The following is a 5,811-nucleotide window of genomic DNA, read 5'->3' on the forward strand; positions in this document are numbered from 1 at the left end:
ATCACCATGCTAAAATCTTCCGAGAGTTGTCATGATTGAAATACACTTTTCTGGTTATGTTAAGCTCTAAGATATTTCATTATATATCCTTATTATTATTCCTTATCCAGTACATCATGAACAAATGAAAAAATCAGGGGACTTGAATATTGTGGACAATGGGGGGCCTTGAAGTGAAAAAGTTTGAGAATCACTAGCTTATATTATAAATCTATTTTTAGAATTGTTTTATTTTTTGTTCTTATCCCTTGTGGAAGTATCTACATAATGGTAAATTAAATCAATAATTACATAATGTAAAAAAATTAAAATGTTTCAGATCATCTCAAGCTGTGCTCATATTTGCAATATGCATTCAATATGAACTCATTACTCTTACTGTATGTCAATAATTAGTGTCTATTTTTTCTAAGCAATTTAAAGAGAAACATCTGTGATAAAGTAGATATATGGGGGTGGAGGGAATACAACCGAGACATCCATTACCTCTTTTTATGTGATTAATGTGTTAACATCCAAATGAACTGGTTTTATTGAAGTAAAAAATATATATATTTAAATTAATATTTAACAATATTATTATTTTATTATTAATTTTATATATTATTTACAATTAGGTAACCCCATGAAAAGAAATAGATTAGTGAGTTATTTTTTTTAACTCTTTGTATTCTGTTCATCACAAAATGAAAAAATCAGGGGACTTGAATATTGTGGACAATGGGGGGCCTTGAAGTGAAAAAGTTTGAGAATCACTAGCTTATATTATAAATCTATTTTTAGAATTGTTTTATTTTTTGTTCTTATCCCTTGTGGAAGTATCTACATAATGGTAAATTAAATCAATAATTACATAATGTAAAAAAATTAAAATGTTTCAGATCATCTCAAGCTGTGCTCATATTTGCAATATGCATTCAATATGAACTCATTACTCTTACTGTATGTCAATAATTAGTGTCTATTTTTTCTAAGCAATTTAAAGAGAAACATCTGTGATAAAGTAGATAAATGGGGGTGGAGGGAATACAACCGAGACATCCATTACCTCTTTTTATGTGATTAATGTGTTAACATCCAAATGAACTGGTTTTATTGAAGTAAAAAATATATATATTTAAATTAATATTTAACAATATTATTATTTTATTATTAATTTTATATATTATTTACAATTAGGTAACCCCATGAAAAGAAATAGATTAGTGAGTTATTTTTTTTAACTCTTTGTATTCTGTTCATCACATTGGATCATGTACTATCATATTTCATATACATAATTTATATACAGAAAAAACAAACAAATCAGTTAATTCTGCAGTTCGTGAAAAAAATAAAATAATAATACTGACTCATGAAAATCCAGCTGACAAACCCACCAAAATAGACCAAAAACAGCAATACCTGTTTGTCCAGTCAGTCAGTCAAATCATCTGCTCTCTCTTCTTGTTTGGATCACCAGCAGTTTTCTCTGTAACCATCCAGGCAGCACTTCCAAACGATGTCTGTATATCCCAAGGTAGAACATCTTTTGGTAGCAGATCTTAATATCCCAACGTACTTTATGCTAAACGACAATCTAACTCAAAGAATTGTACAATTCTTGTTATTTTATTTATTTTCTTTCTTTCTTTTTTTTTTAAGAACACCAGAACATCATGCGACTCAAAATACTGTGTGCCTTACAAATATAAATGAGCAATATCACACGAGTAGACGCAAGATATGGCTGTATATCGGCACGGATGTGTTTCGGCCTTAGTTAATCACAGTGTGCCGCCATATATACAGCCATATCGCACGGCTACCTACGAGTGTAATTATTGTGTTTATACAACAGTTTGAAGGAGTGTCTAAATACACAAAAAACAACAACGGAGTGTCTTTAGAAACTAGGGGTGCTCCAATCAGGATTTCTGAGGGGAAAAAAATTAAATAATAATACTGACTCGTGAAAATCCAGCTGACAAACCCACCAAAATAGACCAAAAACAGCAATACCTGTTTGTCCAGTCAGTCAGTCAAATCATCTGCTCTCTCTTCTTGTTTGGATCACCAGCAGTTTTCTCTGTAACCATCCAGGCAGCACTTCCAAACGATGTCTGTATATCCCAAGGTAGAACATCTTTTGGTAGCAGATCTTAATATCCCAACGTACTTTATGCTAAACGACAATCTAACTCAAAGAATTGTACAATTCTTGTTATTTTATTTATTTTCTTTCTTTCTTTCTTTTTTTTTTAAGAACACCAGAACATCATGCGACTCAAAATATTGTGTGCCTTACAAATATAAATGAGCAATATCACACGAGTAGACGCAAGATATGGCTGTATATCGGCACGGATGTGTTTCAGCCTTAGTTAATCACAGTGTGCCGCCATATATACAGCCATATCGCACGGCTACCTACGAGTGTAATTATTGTGTTTATACAACAGTTTGAAGGAGTGTCTAAATACACAAAAAACAACAACGGAGTGTCTTTAAAAACTAGGGGTGCTCCAATCAGGATTTCTGAGACCGATCACAGATCATCGATCACAGAAAGCAGTATCTGCTGATACGATCACCGATACTGATCTTTTTAAAGCCTTATTTTTATCATATATAATTATTTATAGTAATACTCCAAACAGGATTCTTAGACATTTATTCAGGGCCTGAATTTCATTGTTAAAAATGGGGGAATTTCCCTCTTATAGGTGACTCTTGTGAGAGAGGTTTTTTTTTTATTTGAGGGGTGGAGGGGAGTTTTTTTTTTTTTTTAGATTTTTCAAAAATATGTATTTATCTCTAGTTTTTACACTAGTGCAATTGTTGCACAATAGCTTACACACAGCACAAAACAGTTGCCAAATCTACTTTTCTTACGTTATCACAAACATTCTAAATTAAAACTTGCCACTGACAGAAACAGTCAGCAATTGTTGCACAATAGCTTACACACAGCACAAAACAGTTGCCAAAGCAAGCGACAAAACATTTAATCTACTTTTCTTACGTTATCACAAACATTCTAAATTAAAACTTACCACTGACAGAAACAGTCAGCTCTACTACCTTTTCTTTTGCATTTAAATATTTATTACAAGCAATCCTGCGGTTCATAAAGAACTTTGTTTTCCTACCTCCACGAGTGCCATCTATTATTGCCTTCATCTAAAAGTGCTCTTTTCCATTAAAACTATAGGTGTTGACTGTGAAACAGACTTTAATTATATGCATTTATGGTGTAATCACTACATTTTCGTTTTCATATTTACCGCAAACAATGTGCTGTCAGTTTATTTCAGCACGTGCAGCACTGCAAAGACTCGGTGCAGAAACGATCTCTGCACTGCCCGACCGCAACCGTGTGCAGTGTGAACGATTTAAAATCCGTTAACATGAGCGCGGAAAAAAATACGCACCACATACGCACTGCAAACGGAGTAACGTTATGTGTGAACCTGCGTTATGTGTGTGCGCATGTCCACGCTTGAAGCGAAGGACAGCACGCGAGTGCTGAAAGTTTAAACACTGGCAAGAATTAAAAAGAAATGCAATTTATAAACTTTAGCTACGATGCAACACTGCCTCGATTGTGCAAGTGATAATTCCTTTGTCAACTGTGCAGCTCGCTTATAGTGCAGACGCGATGTGATTAGAAGCCATTTGCGCATTTTGAGAGGGAAAGAGAGAGCGCGCGGTGATTCACTCACGCTGTTTGCGAAATTATGTCTCACATAAAGTTTTCAAATTACTTTATAAGTTATTTAATGAAGAAATATGAATTGTACCTCACCTTCAGCGTTATAAATATTTGACCCACGCCGGACAGAGACTGAGACGGTGCCACTGCATGTCCTGCCAAACCTCTCACTGCAGGCGCGTCATCAACTTCAGATCGTTTGTGGGCGGAGCCTATCTGTGGCTGAAAATGACCGTTTTAACGGAGCAGTCTATTGAAGCCATGGAATCAAATAATACTTTTTTCTAGCAAATTCCGAGATTATATCTCACAATTCTGGTAAGAAAAACCAATTCGTCATTCCTTCTGTTTAGTTTACAATCCCACACTTCTGGCTTTTTTTCCTCAGAATGGACAAACTTGCAATTGTTGAGTTGAATCAAGTTATAAAGTCCGAACTAGGAGACATACACTTGAATTTGCAAGAAAAAAGTGAAATAAAATAGTTAAATGTTATGTAAAATGTATTAGGTTTAAATAGTATTTCATGCATGTATTTAAACTGTAGGGCTAATACAATATGTCCCCTATATGAATATTATGACCTATTGTTTAAATCAAATTTATGCTTTAAAAGTAGGTAATCATAGCAGGTTTCATCCATAGTTTGTCCGTTTAAATGTTTGCGTTTAGCTTCAAATGGCGTCTTTGACGACATATTATATAAAAAAATGATTTGCATTCCGATTCTGACATTCAAAGGCGCAACAATACATTTTTTCTCTTATTCCATGGATTTTACCCGTTTCCCTCCACTTGTTCCCAGTGTTTTTATGCCACCACAATGCGCGCGCAGCTGCAAGTGACCTAACTATGACGTCTACTCCAAATTGGTCTATAGAGACCGCCGATCAAACATCCCACAGCGATTATCGGCCGATGGTGATCGGTAGCCGATCAGTCGGAGCACCCCTATTAAAAACCTTCTTTTGAGCAGAACTACTTCCTTCCGCCATGGATTCAAATCTTAATTTGACAGTTTAACAGCTGAGCCCAAGCCTCCATTACTAATTCCAAAACTTAAAAGTTTATTTGTACTGCATTAAAAGCACTGTATTATGTGGAATAGAGTATTATGAGAGAGAGATTGACTGAGCGAGTGTGATTACCTGCATCCGATACAGCATTCATGCTTCAGCTCAATCACATTATCACAAATAAATCATTAGTTTGAATGTCCGCTGAGTTATCTTTGTCATACGTTACTATCCTTTCATCTGTTAAGGGTGATTTCCGATGACATGCAAGCGCTGCTCAGTGCATTTGTTGGTTGCATCTTACAAGCTGCCGTTGAAAGTAAAAAATCACTTCAAATGTTAACTTGTTTACAACAGCGTTTCAGTCTCTTGCAATATAAAAGTCTTTACTGCTGACTGGTAAAAACAGTCTCTTCTCGCCATCTAATGACGAAACAATGTAACTAAAATCACCATTACGAACACACACAGCATTTCTCAATACTGAACATTATTTTTAAATGCTACTATTATTTATATAAATTAATATTTATTGAATAATAATATTTAATAAACAACAACAACAGCCATCATAAAAGTTGCAAGGCAATTCAGTCAAAAGTACAAAGACAGCACTCTGATATAAGCATTGAAGTTACAAATATAACATGGTGAGACAGCCAAAACTATTTGCTCTGGAACAAATAATAGATTAATGAGACCAAAGACTGGCCGTTAGATTTACCCAAAATGAATTATATCTCATGTTTGAAGGAGTGGTTCATTGTTTTTTTTCTTCTTGATTGTGTTTATGGTGTGCAGTCTTACATGCGTTAATGCTTCGTTTATTTTTAAAACGCATTATTTTTCACATAATTTACCTTTATTCCACACCGCTCTGGCCCTTCTCTGAAAAAGCACTGATCATTTCCTTCTTTTATGAAGTCCCTCCCTCGGAAATAGGCGATGGGCTCTGATTGGTTAGCTGGCCCAGTGTGTTGTGATTGGCTAAACCGCCTCTAGTGCACACCTAACGTCCCGCTACTCACCTCAGCGGCATGTGCTCCGGTCGTATTGTAAACAGTGGCGTCATTAATATCGCTTATCAGTTTGAGCCCAGTT

At 35.0% G+C, this 5,811-nt stretch overlaps 1 long non-coding RNA gene across 2 annotated transcripts in view; it reads right to left on the reverse strand.

Annotated features, from left to right (window-relative positions):
- LOC107586106 (uncharacterized) overlaps positions 1-1,501 on the reverse strand; it is a 5,120-nt gene extending 3,619 nt beyond the window's left edge. The window contains exon 1 of one of the 2 annotated variants that reach the window (XR_001609318.1): positions 1,405-1,501. This is a non-coding gene — a long non-coding RNA (uncharacterized lncRNA). Of the gene's footprint in view, positions 1-1,379 lie in introns of both variants that reach the window. The other variant, XR_001609317.1, reaches the window with a different exon arrangement.
- Positions 1,502-5,811: the final 4,310 nt, after the last annotated feature.

Source organism: Sinocyclocheilus grahami, unplaced genomic scaffold, assembly GCF_001515645.1.
Source record: "Sinocyclocheilus grahami isolate Dianchi unplaced genomic scaffold, SAMN03320097.WGS_v1.1 scaffold77.1, whole genome shotgun sequence".
NCBI lineage: Eukaryota > Metazoa > Chordata > Actinopteri > Cypriniformes > Cyprinidae > Sinocyclocheilus > Sinocyclocheilus grahami.